The 21,760-nt window shown below is 35.4% G+C and overlaps 1 long non-coding RNA gene across 2 annotated transcripts; it reads left to right on the top strand.

Moving 5' to 3' along the window:
• The first annotated feature begins 2,131 nt into the window (after positions 1-2,131).
• LOC139137134 (uncharacterized) lies at positions 2,132-19,051 on the top strand. Of its 2 annotated transcripts, none has more exons than XR_011553326.1 (3): positions 2,132-2,225; positions 14,143-14,490; positions 14,949-19,051. It is a non-coding gene; the product is annotated as an uncharacterized lncRNA (long non-coding RNA). The 2 variants fall into 2 exon arrangements; XR_011553322.1 differs by lacking the exon at positions 2,132-2,225 and adding an exon at positions 2,867-2,937.
• Positions 19,052-21,760: the final 2,709 nt, after the last annotated feature.

Below are 21,760 nucleotides of genomic sequence, written 5' to 3'. Positions count from 1 at the left end.
AATTTTTACAATCGGCCCAAATTTTTCAAATTTAAAATATTTTCACATATTGTAAACCCTCCAATTACAAATTTGTTTATATCGTCAAGAGTGAAGGCCAAAGACAATGGCAACAACCATCCCATGCCTAGGTGAATACATTTTGAGTCGTATGACAAAACAACAAGCGTCTGCATGCCACACTGAAACAGAACGGGATTAACCTTTATATGCGAATGTATCCCAGAAGGATATCGTTAATATTGCTTACGAGAAAGGGTGGAAAAATTACGCTGAATTCAATTGTTCATGTAGATAAAAGTAAAATAAGGTACCTTTATTCAGTGAATTATCCAATCAAATCCACTTTAAGGGGGCGCTGCACCCAACACAGCGTATTTTGCTCAAAAATCACTTTTTTGCAAATATTCATTCAAAACCCAAGATTAATTGGTTGGGTTCACCTTTTAGCTTGTCAAGCAGTCGTAAGTTGTGTGATAAAGAAGTTAATTTATGCAAATGTATGCAAATCATCCGATTTCCTGGCTTCTTTGTTCTCCCAATTTCAAGGTTTCCAAAGAATTTAACTCCACTTTGGCTGAGTCAAATTTTCTAAAACTTTCACATTATGTTCTTTAAATTCTATGTAAAAACGACTATTTGTTTGCCAATAAAGTTCCTATATTTTGAATAAGAGGCATTTTAATTTTGCCATGTACTTTTTTTGAGTGTCAGTCTTTCAACCCTTGCCATTTTAGAATGAGGATAGATAATGCAAAATAAAACAGACGTTTTTTGCTTCATATACTCTTCTTTCAAGTGAAATATTGCATTTCAGAAAATAGTGTTATGTTTTTTAATTAAATTAATTTTAATCGTTAATACCAAAATTGAGATTTTTTACCCAAAATATACATCCCTTCATCCTTCGAGTGAACTATTGCTACCATACTAAACTTTAGAGTCTCTGCTTTTTGAAAATATATATGTAACCCCGGTTACGATTGTATGTTATGTGATTAGGTCTGCTGCGTGTTGTTTGAGTTTGATGACACATGTGTGGAATTTCATTGATAGCATCTTCACCCACAAGGCATTGCAATGTTCTACTGATTTTCACTGCTTGAAGACAGTACTTTGGTGTGGATGTACGTTTAGGATTTATTATCCGTTCTACTACCAAGAAAAAATTCCAAGTACGTGGTTGGTCTTTTACATGACTGTGCTTACAGAGGAGTTCCAGTTAATGAATTACTGATAGACTGTGTGTTCCTATTGTGTGGCCGGACTGAAGTGCCTGGAAGTGTTCGTGTCAATCATCAACTCGATTATTGCTACCAGGGTTTGGATACCAAATCCCCAGGGAGGATCGTCTGGAAGGACTCTGTGTGTGTAACGTAGTTTTCTATTGGATAGACTGTCATCGTCATAGCGACAGGACGGACATTGACCTACAACTTAAGGAGACACCATTGTACAGTCCTATGAACAATAGCTGAGTGAATAAACCCTGGACAACAGCCATTTTCGAATTTTCTGGAACTTTATTATGGTGGATGAACTTAAGATTTTGTGCCTGGAAATTGTAGACCAGTGTTTCATTCTTTTATTATTATTATCATTAGTAATAGAGATTTTAGCTGTAGTGAAATAAACCTTAATATAAACTGCAACGCAAATTGTACGATAATCATTCTTTCCTGGTTTGTTGATTGTGTAATATGAACTTGGGTCGGGTTAAGTTGACTGGCTAAATTTAAAGTCAGTTTAATTACCCGGTCACATATAGTATGAGGGAGTTTCCTTGTCATCTTAGATGTGAAATATTCCTTTTGAAAAAAAAAAACTGTGTTGGCAACATGCAGCTCCACTTAATGCAGGAATGATTTATTTTTTAATTTTCGAGGGAATTTTTCCAAGATCCCCCTTAAAACTAAAAGGTCAGACAGAAATTGTTGCTGTTGACCGTGACTGCATGGCTCGGTACAGAAGGAAAGATTATCAAAACGAGGCAATTAAACAATTCACCAAACTGCGCCGTATATCAGTAAAGAATTGGTACGGTCATGGTCGACATCCGTGGCAGTCTGTGGTATGGCGTACACCAGTTTACCACAGCGCCGCCACCGGCAGACTGGGGCAAAGAAGAACAGAAGTTGTTCACCTCATGACAGGGTCATCCGTGGGTGTTACGCTTGGACCCTATTGCGGGATATCGTTTCGTTACAACGTCACGGATTGCTGAGGTAATGTAATCCTGATCATAAAATACACTGTTGTAATGAGACAGATAGAACGCTGTTTGCACCGAGCGTAGTATAGGTATGGGAAAGAGACATCGCGATTTGAAAGTTGATCAGCGTTTGGCACAAGTGATAGTATGGGGGCGCAAACAACAATGCAGGTGCGAATGACCTCATGACCTGCCATAAATGTTCTACCATCTTACACACGGAAGTGGAAGTGGAAACCCCGCTGCAAGAAGACCAAGTAAAAACACTCAACAGGTTGTTACTCAGTCCAACTTGTATACTCATGTTACACCCCGCCCCGCCCCCGCCTCCACCCCGCCCAATAAACTACTTTGTGTATAAAAGATTCCATTGAGGGGACAACTGAATTAACGTATTCACACAGACAATTTTTCTGATTAAGTGAGACATTTCAGAGCTATTTTAGGTGACAGAGATCGCGTCATCTCGCCCTAATACCATGAATACTCAGATCAATGAATAAAATAAATAATACCAATATGGCCGATGGCCTTTGTGTAAGGCAATGTCTACATTCATTGGGCGACTTGAAAAGAAGCGCTCAGGTCGGACACCTTTATATTTGCATAGAAAGTGACATTTGGCTAGCAACGGTGTCATGTGTACCCAAACAGATTGTTGGTGCGACATTTTGTCCCCGGCATGCACTGTATGGTCTTATTGGTATTTCAGCCGACAAACACAGGTAAGATTGTACTTATTGTTGGTTTTGTGAATCCAGGAATACCAAAGTGGTATTTCAGTAGCAAAAATAAACAAAAAACATTGCGACAATCAAAGCGAAAGTACAAAAATCGTTAAAATCACAAAGTTTTTACACCTTGCCGATTACTTCGTGACTAACTTGGACTACTGCCAGACAAACAAGAACCATGATTATATTGTCGTAGTAAATACAGTATTAAGTACATAAGACACATTGCAAGCAGAAAACTGATCCATAATTTAAAAGCCAAAGATAACGCTACTCTTACCGCGTGCATATGCTTTTCGTGATCATCACTGTAACACCAAGAAGGAAGTTCAGACCCGTTTGTCGAAAATGAGGATAATTCAATTTGTGTTTCTCGTTTTTGCGTTTATATTGAGGTCAACGACGAGTCTATGTTTCTACTGTTTATTGAAAACTACGTTTGATTAAAAATTGAATGACCAGCACTCGATCTGCTGATTGGTAAAGATGTTTTGTCTATGCTTATGTGTCAGTGACGATGCCGGGCCGACATTTTCATATTCATGTTGATGGAGCTGCAGAGAAGATTGACAACAATTACATCTTTCTTAGTAACTGTTTAAAGAACACATTAGTGTTATAACAATATCAAATTCATGGAGCAACTTGCTTGTGTTAAATGTTTGCTTGCACATCTATCTATAGGATTTCTGAAAGGCGCGTTGACAGCCCCTTCCTGCCAAACATTTACAGATATTTCATATTCAAAATGACTGCCATTCTCTTATTAATTAAGACGACGATTTGTTTCTTACACTAAGAGCTTCAAAATGAGCCTCTACTAGTAGTGGACCAGAAAGACATTCCAACCCTGGGATGTAGAATCTAGTAAACTCATTTGAACGTTTGCTGACGATGATGACATAGACCACAGAGAAACATATAGACAGAGTGGCAACACTTGCATGCCTTTTGTTCCATGGTCGTCTCGGTAGACTATTGGCTTTTCATATTAAAATGAGCTTCAAAGGTGTTAAACTTTTTGGAGGCTTTGTTTGTGGTTGATAATTACACGAGATTATGCGAAAAATACGACGAGATGGCATCGTACTGCCAGTCGCGTAGCAACCATAGTTACTTTGTGAGCTCTCAGGCCAGAAACACTGCTTCACGCCAATCAAAACATAACACGCCAGCAGTTTCATAAACATATCCTTCCTTGACGCACGTGTAAAAGACGGTATGACTGACCGTAAACCATTGAGTAAAACCAGACAGTATCGATAAAAGACTTTCAAATTCGGTTCAAATATACTCATTATATATTCATAAAAATATGAGAGGAATATTTAAAATGGTAAAACTCATTTTCCTGAAGCTCAAACACTCCCGTTTTCGCCAGCACGTCCATTCTGCTCAGCACCACACGACAACAACAACACAAACTTTGCCGAACATACTTTCGCTTAACAATTGGCGAAAATCCGAAAATTACCGAAGGATTCATGGTCGGCACTCTTCGGAAAAGAGAGGCGAGAGCAACCTGAGGCGAGGCGAACATGGATGGGTTACGTAACCGCTTCACGCCTTAGACAATACCCGTTGCCACTCTATCTATCTTTCTCTATGCATAGACCAATGGGCAATAGCTGTGATGTCGAGATTTGTGTTTGTCACAGATCATAGGTTGACCTTATGCGTAGTTCGGGTGAGTAAGAAGGGTAATTTACCGGGAGAATTCAATGGTCCTTTTTATGTCGCTGTGAATGGTTTGAATCGAGTTCTTGTGAGTGATTTCTATAACCATCGCATCCAACTCTTTTATTATGAGCTGCAACTGCTATTTATATTTGGTTCATCTGGGCCAGTCAAAAGTCTGCTCGTATTCCCTTATGGAATGAATGTCGATGACGGTGAAACTGTCAGAGTTGTCAAATTTAAACCTAATGGCAATTACATTTGTAGCCTGTTTGATGATGAATTGCGGAACTATGTAAGGCATACCAGTGTTCAAACAGATTATGATGACAAGGTTTTCAGGATTGTAGTAACTGAAAAATTCACAAATGTACTCAAAGCGTACACAAAGTCAATGTCACGGTAAAGTATTGAATGTAGGATGCATGTACTTATGTAGTAGTTTTCCAAGAAGTCTAATTTACAAATTAAACTTGTCGTTTGGAAAAGAGATATTAAATTTTCAAGAAAACATAGACTTCAGTAAACGTATTACACAATTATTTACTTTCCATTTTGCATAAATAGGACTTTGATAACATTCATTCGCCGGTTTTCTTATATCACTTTGTTCCTGGAGTCTTTGCAAAGGCAATTTGACGGTGTTCCTTTGAAAATTAGAACTCCTTTAACAAGAAATGAGAAAGGTCCATTAAAGTGTGAAGAAGACATGAGAGTGCGAATTATGGGAGATAGTGCTTTGCATTAATTTGCACGAAATGATGTAATCTGAATAGCTGCTGGGGTCAGAGTTCAGCAACAAATTTGCAGAAGTCGTAAGAATCTACACTTCATTCGAATCAAAAGTTGCTATGTCCTTCAAAGAATCAACATTTTCTCATAAGTATGTAATCTTTGTATAAATATTTTCTGTACTCGGAAAGGACTATTCTGACGCTTATGTAGTCAATACATAAATCTACATTTGAACCCAACAGAATAGCACAGAATACTCATGTTACACCCGCCCCCGACCCCATGCCCTACTTTGTGAAAGAGATTCAATTGATGGAAAACTGAATAAACGTATTCACACAGACAACTTTTTCTAATTAAGTGAGACATTTTAAAGCTATTTTATGTGACAGAGCTCGCTTCTCCTCGCCCTAATACCATGAATACTCAGATCAATGAATAAAATAAATAATACCAATATGGCCGATGGCCTTTGTGTAAGGCAATGTCTACATTCATTGGGCGACTTGAAAAGAAGCGCACAGATAAGACACCATTATATTTGCATAGAAAGTGACATTTGGCTAGCAACGGTGTCATGTGTACCCAAACAATTGGTTGGTGCGAGATTTTGTCCCCGGCACGGACTATATGGTCTTATTGGTATTTCAGCTGACAAAAACAGGTAAGATTATACTTATTGTGGGTCATTTTGTGAATCCAGGAATATCAAGTGGTATTTCAAATGAAAAAAAACAAAACAAAACAAAACAACATTGCGACAATCAACGCAAAGTAATCATTAAAATCGCAAAGTATTTACACCTTGCCGCTTACGTCGTCACTAACTTGGACTACTGCCAGACAAACAAGAACCATGATTATATTGTCGTAGTAAATAAAGTATTAAGTAAATGTAAGACATATTGCAAGAAGAAAACTGCTCCATAATTTAAAAACCAAAGATAACGTTACTCTTACCGCGTGCATATGTTTTCTTGATCATGACTGTAACACCAAGAAGGAAGTTCAGACCCGTTTGTCGAAACTGAGGACAATTCTATTTGCGTTTCTCTTTGTTTGCGACCATATTGAGGTAAACGAAGAGTCCATGTTTCTACTATTTATTGAAAACAAATTTTGAATAAAATTTGAATGATAAACAGTCGATTAGCCGATCGGTAAAGATTTTTTTGTCTACGCTTATGTGTCAGTGACGATGCTGGGCCGACATTTTCTTATTCATGTTGATGGAGCTGCAGAGTGTTGTGTAGATTCGGAGCCAAAGTTGATGATCTTAAGCGCATTTATGTATCATTGATCAGATCTACGCTAGAGTATGCATGCGTGTATTGTGTGGCAGGGAAGTCTGACAGAAAAACAGCGTTCGCAGATAGAAAGCATTCAGAAGAGGGCCCTAAGAATTATGTACCCATTTTATAGTTACAGTAAATCACTGTCGTTGCTTAAACTTGACCCTCTGGAAGATAGTTTGAAGTTTGCCAGAGATATTGTACAACCAAATCATAAGCTCAACTACCACATTCCTACACCTGTTCCTCACAGTTACTCGACAAGAAATCGTAATCGTGTAGTGTTTCCATGTCGGACACGACGTAAAGAAGTCAGTCCCGTTGTTTATAGTGTTAACTTGTTGACAAAAGTGTAAAGTCTCACTGTCTAATTTATTGTTTTGTACAGTATTTAAGTTAGTCTGGTGTTCTTCTAGAGTGTATTGTTGACGTATAAATATGTAACGGATTGAACATTATTTTGTTTTTTTTACAACGCTGTGGACAGCAATGTAAATTTTTCGTACAAGTTATTTTTTAAAAGGCTTGTATATAAACGTAATTTGACCTTTTGGTCACAATGTGTTTTGCAATAAACCTTTATTATTATTATTATTATTATTATTATTATTATTATTATTATTATTATTGACTACAACTACACCTTTCTTTGTAACTGTTTAAAGAATACATTAGTGTAAAACTATATCAAATCCATGGCGCAACTTGCTTGTGTTAAATGTTTGATTGTATATCTACCTATCGGATTTTTGAAAGGCAAGTTGACAGCCCATCCCTTTTCAGTTGTTTGGTTTAGTTATAAGGCTTCTTTCTTCGCTGTAGTTTGTTGTTCTCAACTAGAGTCAAACACTTAGGGACTGGACACAAATTACAGGGGGTGGGGGGGGCGGTGTTTTTCGAAACACCGCTGCATCAAAAATAGTGACCCTTCAAAAGTTCATGCACAAAAATAGTGACCCTCCCCTTATCCGTGCATGAAAATAAATGACCCTCCCCTGTTACTCAATACCCCCCAACAAACCCGCAATGTGTTCAAGACCCCCTTCTGACTTGCTATACCTTTCGAAATCCCCCTCCCAAAAGGAAGGCAAAATGTGGCGGATATAACGCTTTGTCCAAAAAATTTCAAATCATATGTGTGTGATAATTCATGTAAATGTACTTTGCTTGAAGTGGCAGGTAAAAAGTGCATGGGTGTACAAACAATGTAATTTTAGATTTCATCGATAATGTTGATTCACTATACATGGTAGTTGACTATAAGAAAACTATGAACGTGTATTTTCCAATATAAAACTAGCAATATCTGTTCATCTATAGATGTTTAATAACTGATATAAATATACTTGATTAGCATGGGTTCTTTACAAGTGCACATGTGAACAAGATATTTGATTTTGGAATTTCACTCAAAATGTTGATCCACTATACATGGGAGTCTATGACAAAACTGTAAAAAAATTCTTTCACAATTAATAATATGCACTTTTTGTGCATATATGGACCCTGAATAATTGACATAATTGTACTTGATTAGAAGAGGGTGGTAACACGTGCATCTGTGTACAAGAACTTTGTTTTTGGAATTTCGCATAAAAAGTTCATCAATTATACATTGTAGTCTATGACGAAACTAAGAATAATTGTTTTAAAATACAAAACTTGGCAAATCTGTCTATTTATGTACACTCGATTATTGGTATAAATTTTCATGATTAGACTAAAGAGGTTTCAAGTCTATGGTTGTGCAAGAAATTTCATTTTGGCATATCACTGAAATGTTGATTCACTATACATGGCAGTCTATGACAAAACTATGAATAATTTTTTCCAATACAAAACTAAGTAAATCTGTGCATTTATGTACACCTAATTATTAGTATTAATGTTCATGATTAGACCAGAGTGGTTTCAAGTCCATGGTTGTGCAAGAAATTTGATTTTGGAATTTCACTGAAATGTTGATTCACTATGCATAGCAGTCTATGATGACACTAGATATTTTTTTCCAAACAAAACTAGGTAAATTTGTGCATTTATGTACACCTAATTATTAGTGTTATGTTAATGAATAGACCAGAGTGGTTTCAACTCCATGGTTGTGCAATAAATTTCATTTTGGAATTTCACTGAAATGTAGATTCACCATGCATAGCAGTCTATGACAAAACTATGAATATTTTTTTTCCAATACAAAACTAAGTAAATCTGTGCATTTATGTACACCTAATTATTAGTATTAATGTTCATGATTAGACCAGAGTGATTTCAAGTCCATGGTTGTGCAAAAAATTTGATTTTGGAATTTCACTGAAATGTCGATTCACTATGCATAGCAGTCTATGATGACACTATGGATATTTTTTTCCAATACAAAACTAGGTAAATTTGTGCATTTATGTACACCTAATTATTAGTATTAATGTTAATGATTAGACTAGAGTGGTTTCAAGTCCATGGTTGTGCAAGAAATTTGATTTTGGAATTTCACTGAAATGTCGATTCACTATGCATAGCAGTCTATGACAAAACTATAAATATTTTTTTCCAATACAAAACTAGGTAAATTTGTGCATTTATGTACACCTAATTATTAATATTAATGTCAATGATTAGACTAGAGTGGTTTCAAGTCTATGGTTGTACAAGAAATTTGATTTTGGAATTTCACTGAAATGTCGATTCACTATGCATAGCAGTCTATGACAAAACTATTTTTTTCCAATATAAAACCAAGTAAATCTGTGCATTTATGTACACCTAATTATTAGTATTAATGTTCAAGATTAGACCAGAGTGGTTTCAAGTCCATGGTTGTGCAAGAAATTTGATTTTGGAATTTCACTGAAATGTCGATTCACTATGCATAGCAGTCTATGACAAAACTATGAATATTTTTTTTCCAATACAAAACTAAGTAAATCTGTGCATTTATGTACACTTAATTATTAGTATAATGTTCATGAGTAGACTAGAGTGGTTTCAAGTCCATGGTTTTGCAATAAATTTGATTTTGGAATTTCACTCAAATGTTGATTCACTAAGCATAGCAGTCTATGGTGACACTACGGATTTTTTTTCCAATACAAAACTAGGTAAATTTGTGCATTTATGTACACCTAATTATTAGTATTAATGTTAATGATTAGACTACAGTGGTTTCAAGTCTATGGTTGTGCAAGAAATTTCATTTTGGCATATCACTGAAATGTTGATTCACTATACATGGCAGTCTATGACAAAACTATTAATTTTTTTTTCCAATACAAAACTATGTAAATCTGTGCATTTATGTACACCTAATTATTAGTATTAATGTTCATGATTAGACCAGAGTGGTTTCAACTCCATGGTTGTGCAATAAATTTCATTTTGGAATTTCACTGAAATGTAGATTCACCATGCATAGCAGCCTATGACAAAACTATGAATATTTTTTTCCAACACAAAACTAAGTACATCTGTGCATTTATGTACACTAATTATTAGTATTAATGTTCATGATTAGACCAGAGTGGTTTCAAGTCCATGGTTGTGCAAGAAATTTGATTTTGGAATTTCACTGAAATGTCGATTCACTATGCATAGCAGTCTATGATGACACTATGGATATTTTTTTCCAATACAAAACTAGGTAAATTTGTGCATTTATGTACACCTAATTATTAGTATTAATGTTAATGATTAGACCAGAGTGGTTTCAAGTCCATGGTTGTGCAAGAAATTTGATTTTGGAATTTCACTGAAATGTCGATTCACTATGCATAGCAGTCTATGACAAAACTATGAATATTTTTTTTCTAATACAAAACTAAGTAAATTTGTGCATTTATGTACACCTAATTATTAGTATTAATGTTAATGATTAGACAGAGTGGTTTCAAGTCCATGGTTGTGCAAGAAATTTGATTTTGGAATTTTACTGAAATGTTGATTTACTATGCATAGCAGTCTATGACAAAACTATAAATATTTTTTTTCCAATATAAAACCAAGTAAATCTGTGCATTTATATACACCTAATTATTACTATTAATGTTCAAGATTAGACCATAGTGGTTTCAAGTACATGGTTGTGCAAGTAATTTGATTTTGGAATTTCACTGAAATATCGATTCACTATGCATAGCAGTCTATGACAAAACTATGAATATTTTTTTTCCAATACAAAACTAAGTAAATCTGTGCATTTATTTACACCTAAGTATTAGTATTACTGTTAATGATTAGACCAGAGTGGTTTCAAGTCCATGGTTGTGCAAGAAATTTGATGTTCGAATTTCACTGAAATGTTGATTACTATGCATAGCAGTCTATGACAAAACTATAAATATTTTTTTCCAATACAAAACTAAGTAAATCTGTGCATTTATGTACACCTAATTATTAGTGTTAATGTTCATGATTAGACCAGAGTGGTTTCAAGTCCATGGTTGTGCAAGAATTTGATGTTGGAATTGCACTGAAATGTTGATTTACTATGCATAGCAGTCTATGACAAAACTATAAATATTTTTTTCCAATACAAAACTAAGTAAATCTGTGCATTTATGTACACCTAATTATTAGTGTTAATGTTCATGATTAGACCAGAGTGGTTTCAAGTCCATGGTTGTGCAAGAAATTTGATTTTGGAATTTCACTGAAATGTCGATTCACTATGCATAGCAGTCTATGACAAAACTATGAATATTTTTTTTCCAATACAAAACTAAGTAAATCTGTGCATTTATGTACACCTAATTATTAGTATTAATGTTCATGATTAGACCAGAGTGGTTTCAAGTCCATGGTTTTGCAAGAAATTTGATTTTGGAATTTCACTGAAATGTCGATTCACTATGCATAGCAGTCTATGACAAAACTATGAATATTTTTTTCCAATACAAAACTAAGTAAATCTGTGCATTTATGTACACCTAATTATTAGTATTAATGTTCATGATTAGACCAGAGTGGTTTCAAGTCCATGGTTGTGCAAGAAATTTGATTTTGGAATTTCACTGAAATGTTGATTCACTATGCATAGCAGTCTATGATGACACTATGGATATTTTTTTCCAATACAAAACTAGGTAAATTTGTGCATTTATGTACACCTAATTATTAGTATTAATGTTAATGATTAGACTAGAGTGGTTTCAAGTCTATGGTTGTGCAAGAAATTTCATTTTGGCATATCACTAAAATGTTGATTCACTATACATGGCAGTCTATGACAAAACTATTAATTTTTTTTCCAATACAAAACTAAGTAAATCTGTGCATTTATGTACACCTAATTATTAGTATTAATGTTCATGATTAGACCAGAGTGGTTTCAAGTCCATGGTTGTGCAAGAAATTTGATTTTGGAATTTCACTGAAATGTCGATTCACTATGCATAGCAGTCTATGACAAAACTATGAATATTTTTTTCCAATACAAAACTAAGTAAATCTGTGCATTTATGTACACTTAATTATTAGTATTAATGTTCATGATTAGACCAGAGTGGTTTCAAGTCCATGGTTTTGCAATAAATTTGATTTTGGAATTTCACTCAAATGTTGATTCACTATGCATAGCAGTCTATGATGACACTACGGATTTTTTTTCCAATACAAAACTAAGTAAATTTGTGCATTTATGTACACCTAATTATTAATATTAATGTTAATGATTAGACTAGAGTGGTTTCAAGTCCATGGTTGTGCAAGAAATTTCATTTTGGCATATCATTTTGGCATATCACTGAAATGTTGATTCACTATACATGAGCTACACACACAAACACCTCGGAAGGGAGCGATAGAATTTTAAAAAGGTTCTCAGATTTTTTTAAATGACTCACATACAAACTCACAAACTGTTAATGTTTAGTTTCCCCTTCTGACTTGCTATAATTTTGAAATTACCCTCAGAGGGATTGGACAGAAATTATGGGTGGAGCGCCATATTTTTCGCGCATGCGTGAGTACAAAAGTTTGCTATTGATAATGTTGATTCACTATACACTGTACTCTATGAGAAAACTAAGCTTATTTAATAGTTTTTCAATACAAAACTATATCTATGCACTTATAGATATTTGATAATTGACATAAATGTCCTAAATTGGAGTAGGATTGTTACAACTGGTATTTGGACAATTATTTGACTGTAAAATTTCACCAAAAATGTTCATCCACTACACATGGGAGTCTATGATAAAATTGTGAATAATTATTCTTCCATTGAAAAACTTGTTATACTTGTGCATGTACAGACTTTGAATAATTAACACAATTGTACTTGATTTAGAATATGGTGGTAAAAGATGCATATTATGTATACAAGAAATCTGATTTTGGAATTTCACTGAAAATGTTCATCCATTACACATGGGAGTCTATGAGGACACTATGAATATCTATTTTTCAATACAAAAGTACGTAAATCTGTATATTTATGTGCTCTCAATTATTAATATCAATTTACTTAATTAGACTAGGGTGGTTACAAGGGAATGTGTTTGCAAGATATTGGATTTTAGAATTTCACTGTAATGTTGATACACTATACATGGTAGTCTATGAGAAAACTATGAATAATTTTTTCCAATACAAAACTAGCTTAATCTGTGTAGTTATAGACCTTTGATAATTCATTTTAAAGTACTTAGTTAGCCTAGGATGGTTAAAAGTTGCTATGAGTGCAAATAGGGTTTTGGAATTTCACCGAAATGTTAATTCACTATACGTTGGAGTCTATGAGAAAACTTTACAATGCTAAACTAAATTAATTGTGCTTAGGGGTGTTTGTGATACATATGTACTTGATTCAAATAGGGTATTTGAAAGTTCAGATTTTGACAACAATTATGATATGGGAATTTCACATAAAAGTATAATTTCTCTTTTCGTGGTACCAGCTAGTTGTCTTCGTGTAAATGTTAAGTAATTTACCCGACAAAGATTGCTATATCTCTAATATGTAAGTAATAGGAATTGTTTATTCCCTCAGTGAGCTCGATTTACAATAAGACAAGCGTCAGAGTTGCCAAGGCAAGATGCTCATGTGCCAGATAATTATACTATTGTTCAGATACATGACCCCTTCCCTCCTTTGCAGTTTTCAAAATAAGGTGACCCCTGGATTTTGCCGGCCACCCCGGCCGTAATAACTGAACGCTCCCTGAGCTAGCGATAGCATAAGACATTCGTGAAACCCATGTATGAACCTCAAGCTTATGAAACGTGAATACTATTTATGCAATAATTATTTGTGCAACTTACAGATCATCTATATTATCGGAACTGTGTTTAATCAATGTCACTGCTATCATAAAAATTTAACTTTAATTATTACAACGACAGTCAGTCAGCACACTGCCTTTGCAACCAACTGACTACATTGACAAGTATTGGAATCTTCTTTGATTGTGTTCGGGTTTCTGTTCACTGAAGTTATATGCATGAGTTTCCTTTCTCACCTCATGAGAAACGGTCGATGTCTGCTCTATCATTCCAGGTGTATCAAAGGTACATCCGAAATAGCAGACCAATCTCCAAAACAACATGGCGGGAGGCTTGCATCCTATTCGATGTCTTTACCTTGATCTTGATAACAAAATTAATCAATATGATTTCGAAAGGATGAAGTTGCTCGTGGATGATAAACTGACTGCACATGAAAAAGCTAAATTGACGAGTGTTCAACAGTTACTAATCAAGCTTGAAGACAGGGGATACATAGAATCTGGAAATCTGAATCTCTTGAAGTTGTTGTTGGGAAGAATCGGGAGACAACCTTTGATTGGGTTAGTGGACAAGTGCGAAGAAGAAATGAAATCTCGACAACCAGCACATCCTGTTAATGGTGAGATTAAAACCAGGGACTTTGTGGATTACATAAGAATAATTTCTCCTCAGTCATGCTACTCATAGTAATAAGCTTATGCGTCTTCAAACAAAAGTTTGAAACCTTTGAACTTTTCCAGAGGGAAGATTCAGACATATGGGCTGATACTCTCTCGCACCTACGAATAAATCTAAAGGTTCATTGTGCAATGTTAGTGATACATTCATGTAACTTGCGGCAGGCCCGAAAAGGGTTGCAAAACTTCTCGAGGAGAATAGTGCCTTAATATAACCACTAATATTGCCTCAAGAAATGATATTGAAGACAACTGACATCTAACAGCACGGAATGGAAAACAAAACATTTTATTTTGACTACGAAAGGGTACAACGAAATTATTTAGCAATTCATGTTGGTCGACACTCATCACAATTATCGATTAAAAAATAATTACAGTATGTATGATTGTTTTACAGATCAGGTTTTTGTTTCGCCATATAATCATATATCACCGACAGTGAGACAGCAACACCAAGAGGAAGATTGCAGTGAATCAGTGCCGAGCGGAAATACAGCCCCGACTGGCATGAATGCTTGGTCACAGCAAAATATCGATGAGCCGAAGTCAGGAAACAATTCCAAATTTCTGAAACCGACTGGGGTTATATTTCATAAAGGTCGCATTTTCATGTGTGACCGTCGCAATAACAGAGTTTGTGTTTTAGACAAGCACTGTAATTTTTTGCGTTCACTGAGATTCTTTGGCAAGTTTGCTAAGTTATTTCAACCATGGGATGTAGCTGTGTCGGCAGAGAACCAAATCTTCATCACAGACTACAGCAATTATCATACTGTGGTATGTGATGAAAATAGCACACTCATTCGAAATTTATACGATCATGATGTAGAGCCCTGGGCAATAGCTGTGATATCGAGTTTCTTGCTTATCACAGACCATAAAGGCAACCGTTTGATTAAGTACACAGAGTATGGAAAACGTGTCGGTGAAGTGGGTGGTTTATGGTAATTCTCCGGGAAAATTCAACGGTCCGTTTGGCATTCTTGTCAACAGTTTGTCTCAGATTCTTGTGAGTGACTACTCCAACAACCGCATACAAGTTTTCGATTCTGAACTGCAATTCTTGTTCATATTTGGTCTAGCCCACAGCTTGCATCCCCGTACGGAATGGACACAGATGCAGACAATAATGTCTATGTGTGTGAAACGAGACGTAGTAGAGTTGCGAAATATAGGCCTGATGGCACTTATATTTGCAGTCTCTTTGAAGGAGAGCTGCCGAATGATGTGAGCTACATCGCTGTTCAGACAGACTATGAGGACGGAGTTTATAGAATGTTTGTAACAGAAAGATCAAAAAATCAACTCAAAGTGTTTACAATGAAAATATAGCAAGGCATTGCTATATGAAAAGGTGAGCAAAGTTCCAAGAGTGGACGTTTTGGAAACTTAATTAATTTGGCTTTCAAGAAGAACCGAATAGACAGAATTAAATCTGACCCATAATTAGCCACATGATACCACACTTTGTAATCAGAAAAGGGAGAGCGTCTTTCAGACACATGCAATGACAGAACAGATATTTAGCACACCAATGTCAACGTACGCTTTTCCTGGCTCGATGATTAGATCCTAATATTCAATTATTTACACATCTAATCGAAGGGCCACAAGGCACTATCAGTCATAGCAAGATGGTAAAAATTAATAAATTTATAATCATGAATACTGTTGACAAAAGTGAAATACTTCTGTAATTATTGTACGCTTACAAAAGTACCCTACTGTACTCGAATCTTGAAGATCACTTTGTATGCCAAATTACGTAGTTGTAGTACAGACCATGTTATTGATAATTGTATTACTAATATTCTTAATAAAAATCAATATTTCTGTCGACATCCATTATTGTAAACTTATAAAAGTACCCTACAGCACTCGAATCCTAAATGATCAGTATTTATGCCAAATTCACGTAGACTCTCAGAAATAGAGTTACACTGCAGCAGCATTGCTCAGTAACTTGATACGCGTAGAAATACATTTCAAATTGCACATTCGGTAACATGATTGTTTCGTAAGTTTCCAGGCTACAAGATGAACACGATGTGACTAGAATATCATTAACTTTGCACTTGATGAATGTTTAATCAGCACAGAACATTAAAAATTCTTTAAGAGTTTTTTTCGTTCAAATATGACAGACGTATTAATTGTTTTACAATGGCATTACTTTGAGTATAAAGAAATAGTCGTCATGGAAACAAAAGTGCCTTTTTCCAACTTCTATATACATGATATCAAAAAGGTTGGAACTGTACTTCCAACGTCTATAAATAGTATTTTCATAATATTTCATTTGTTTTTGATATTGTTATATTTGTTCCTTGTTGTTACAGTTACTACAAACAACTTTTGTCCCTTTTCCAAATGGGACTATCAATCAGAAAAGTTGTACAGGTATTTGTGCAGCAGACCTAGATTTAAATACTACAGAAATATTCTCTATGCGCTTTGTTATAACCTGACAGTTACTTGAACATAGTCAAAAATCTATCGCAGTAAAGCAACACTGATGTAAATACATTAAGAATTTCATATAATGGCAAAAACCAATTTTTTCAGGAGAGTTTATTAGAGTGAAAACCAGTGATGCAATTTCCAAAATGCATTTGTTATATAATCAGATACTTTTGGAAACAGAAAAGCTTTCACAGAAATAGCTGCCACTGTGAGAGTACATCTTTTTGAGAATATAGTCTTTAAAAAATGTTTCTGCAAAAAGTTCTAAAAATTGCCATCACCTCTTTTTCTGAAATGCGCAGAACATAACTGTCACCAACTGAGGAGGTATCTTGAATGACATTAGAGAGAGCTGTCTAGATAGAAATATTCATGTGTGTTTTACTGTGAGTGCTGACTGATATTGGGGTCCGGCAAAATGTAAAATGATATTTGCTAAACCCTGCCAATATGGCAGAAACAGTATATGGTCTATAAAATACATGTTAAGGTAGTATGCGCCTCAAAAAGACAAAACTTTTGCTCAACCTTTGACCATTCACTTTTAAAATCAAGAATAAAAGTCGGGTGTCACTGTGCTAAATTTGGTACCAGAGAAACAAATTACCCAAGATTTACCGATACTTAATATTCAAAATGGCTGTCATCCTGTGTTAACTCTATGGAGAAAAAAATTTCGATTTTCAAAAAACTAAGACAGTGACAAGTTTCTTTATTCAAAGGGCTTCAAAATTAGTCCCCAAAAGTGGTAGATATGAAAAGAATTTGAAAAGTTTGAAAGTCCTGATATCTCTCCCCGAGGTATATCAGTGTTCAAACAGATAATGCTGACAGGGTTTTAAGGATTGTAGTGACAGAAAAATTCACAAATGTACTCAAAGAGTTCACAGCGCCAATTTAATGCTGTAAAGCATTGGATGTTGGATGCACGTATTTATGTCGTAGTGTTTTAAGAACTCTACTTGACAAAACTTGCCGTTTTGTAAAGAGATATAAAATTTCAAACCAGACATGAACTGAAAATATTAACGTGTTTCATTATATATTGCAGTTGTGTGTAAATTTAAACTTTTGCCATGTGTTTACAACTTCATTGAAAGTGTTATGATCAACATAATGAACAATATCCACCACTGATTAATTCAAAAGGTCATTAGGTGTACAAATATTTAATCAACTGAAATAAAATTAATAAATTTCTTTGACTGCTGTCATTGTATCACCACTTTATATAGCAAGTGTAATCGCATTTGGTCAAGTCCTTCGAGCTATACATGCCAAACTGTGACAGCTCATTAGATATACAAATCATAAATTAGCTGATATGAAAATGTGAAATGACTTTAAATATTGTTTTAACCTGGAATCATCTATGTATATAGCATGTTTTTCCAACTTTGATAAGTCAATCCGGGTATATATCCTAATTAGGAAAGTTCATTAAATATGCACATTAGGAATTGGCTGAAGTTAAAATGCTTAATGACTTTCAATAATGTTATATACTTTATACTTTATTGCCAATTTAGATAGTGTACAAAACATGTAACAGCTCCAATTACGCATTTATAAATAACACTGGCAATATGGAAGCCAGAAGTAATAGCTTACAGCTAATCGGGTCTGGCCCATCTCTACAATGTTATATTGCATTATATAATATGAGACAGTTAATGTCAGGGTTAAAGATAGACAACAAATTTGCAGAAGTCATTGAAATCTGCATTTGATTCGTATCCAAATTTCTCTGTTCTTAAACGCATCAACATTTTCTCAGAAGCCTGTAATCTTTGTATAAAATTCTAAGATTCTCTGTACTGGAAATAGTTATATTAGCAGTTGTTAATACACAAATCTACCGTTTGACACACAACAAAAGTGTCGTATTCTCATATTATCATAGGGTAATTTGACCCCCTTGTTTGTTTGTTTGTGACTTTGTTTGTTTATGCGTGTTTTCTATTTGTTACGTATTATTTTTCCACATCAATTAAGAACCGATAAAGTGTTGTATTTGTGTTCATATATGTCAATAAAGAACGGTGTTGTTTCGTGTTTACTTTGTTTGTTTGTTTTGTTTGTTTGTTTACAAATATAGTCAACAAATGACAATTTTAAATGTTTCTAATACAATCCCAAATATGAAATAAAGCATACCCGCCTTTGCCATGAGAAGTACACACTCATGAGTGTCCACCATTCTCTCTGAATACTCACCCGTTATTGCAGTTGAGCAGATGTAATATTTATTGATAGGTTTGAAAGTCCTGCAGCATTCTGGATTTGCCGATCAGTAAGCATGCCTAGGCCTTGTTATGCTTATGTGTCTGTGACGATGTTGGGCCACCACTTTCATAGTTATGTTGATGTGTCTACCATATAGAGGGGGGTCTTCCCTCTGCTCTCTATGCTTAACTATAATTACACGTTTTACTTGTATACTGTTTAAGAACACATTAGTGTTCTAACAGTTCAAATTAATGGAGAACGTGCATGTTTGAACCTATTACATTTCTGATAGGTACGTTGTCAGCCCTTCCTGTTTGTTTGGTTAGTCAGATGCTTCATTCCTCGCGTAGTGATTGTTCTCGACTAAATCCAAACACTTGAGAAACATTTTAATGCGCAATAGGTTGGTGTTGATCGGTAAACCGTACTTCGACTGCAAACAGGTCATCGCCCTCAGGTTGACATGTCTTGCGTGGTTTCTGAACGCCACAATCCGATTCATCGATGCAGTAACCCCAGTCACGGTAAACCACACGTTGTCTGTCAGCCAAATATGATTTTGTTACGTGCAGAGAAAACGAACAAAAGGGTGAACTCAGCAGTTTACGTTTAACAAAATTTATTACAAAAAATAAAACTAATTGCTAAGTCAGGGATAAAATACAAGCTTTAAAAGTGTACAGACTACTTATCTCAGCTGGGACGGCAAAGCTCCAGTCTCAGAGTTGTAACAGTCAGTCGGATGAATGAACAGTCCTTGCAGGCTTGAAGATGCATAAAGTCCACAGTATAAATCCAGCGTTGGCAGTGAAGGTCTTGAAAAGTCTTGAGAATGACTACTGCTGGAGTTTAGTAACACACAAGAGACACGATCCCAAAAGTCTGACTGGAAGCTGTGCACGTCCCTTTTATAAAGGCATATAAGAACAATCTAGAACTTTTATTGACATGCTAATTACTGTTCTAAAATTATCTCCCTTACACAACTAATCAACTTTCCAGAACATTCCAAACATGACTAATTGAATTCAAGGTTGTGAGGTCATCAAGGGCAGTGACCTTGAGAATGTTCTAGACTAATTGAACTCAGGTCATGATGAGTGTGGGGGAAATGACCTACATAACACACCCCTCTTCAAAAAAAAGAAAATTTTTCAAAGAAAAATCTTTCTTTGCAAATGTAATCTTGAAAAAGATTTAAGTACTCAATTTTGTTTTACTCTAAAGTAAAATTTCTGTGAAAGTGAACAACAATAAACTCTAAATACGAGAGAGACAGTCTGCAATTAAATTGTCTCTGCCTTTGATATGTCTAATGTCAAGATTAAACTCCTGTAACATTAAACTCCATCTTAGCAATCTCTGATTTTTGCCTTTAAATTTCTGCAGAAAAACAAGAGGGTTGTGATCAATATAAACCACTATTGGCTGATTTGAAGAAGTAACATAAACTTCAAATGCTGTAAAGCTAATATCAAAGATAAACACTCTTTTTCAATTGTAGAGTAGTTTCTCTGGGATTTGTTAAATTTGCGTGAAAAATAGCAAACAGGATGATCTACACCATGACTATCCTCTTGCAATAAAACAGCACCAGCAGCCGTATCACTAGCATCCACAGCTAATTTGAATGGCAAAGTGAAATCTGGTGCAGACAACACTGGGAGCACTTTGCAGTATGGCTTTAAGTGTATCAAATGCCTGTTGGCATTGCTCTGACCAAACAAACTTTACTTTCTTTTTAAGTAAGTTAGTCAAAGGCTCAGTAATTGTGGAGAAATTTGGACAGAATTTTCTGTAGTAACCAGCCATACCGAGAAAGCGCATCAGTTGTCGTTTGCAGTTTGGTATGGGAAAACTTGAAATGGCACTGATTTTGGCATCAACAGGTTTTACCTCACCCTGTCCTACAGTATGTCCGAGGTAAGTCACCCTCGCCCAACCAAACTCAGATTTGGCAAGGTTGACAGTCAACATTGCTTTGCTCAGTCTCTCAAAGAACTTCCGCATGAGCTTGATGTGTTCCTCCCAGGTGTCACTATACAGGACGACGTCGTCAACGTAGGCTGCACACCGTCTAGCCCGGATATGACGTCGTTGATCATCCGTTGGAACGTTGCCGGAGAGTTCTTCATTCCGAATGGCATCTGGAACAATCCGTCTGGTGTAACAAAGGCGGATATTTCACGAGCACGATCCGTCAGAGGGACTTGCCAAAATCCCTTCAGTAGGTCAAATTTCGTCACATACTTGGCTTTTCCCACTCGGTCGATGCAGTCATCAATCCTCGGGATTGGAAAGTGTCTGTCTTTGTTAAAGTGTTGACCTTCCTAAAGTCCGTGCACATACGATAACTGTGATCTGATTTGGGAACAAGTATGCACGGCGAACTCCAGTTACTTTTACTGGGTTCAATAAAGTCATTGTCCAGCAGGTATTGACTTCTTCCTGGAGATATTTCGCTTTTGTTGGATTCAGTCTGTATGGATGTTGTTTTACAGGCTTACTGTCCCAACA

The sequence above is a fragment of the Ptychodera flava genome, chromosome 1, assembly GCF_041260155.1.
Source record: "Ptychodera flava strain L36383 chromosome 1, AS_Pfla_20210202, whole genome shotgun sequence".
In the NCBI taxonomy this organism is placed as follows: domain Eukaryota; kingdom Metazoa; phylum Hemichordata; class Enteropneusta; family Ptychoderidae; genus Ptychodera; species Ptychodera flava.
The sequence above is the reverse complement of the archived record's forward strand: the minus strand, read 5'-3'. Positions and strand labels throughout refer to the sequence as shown.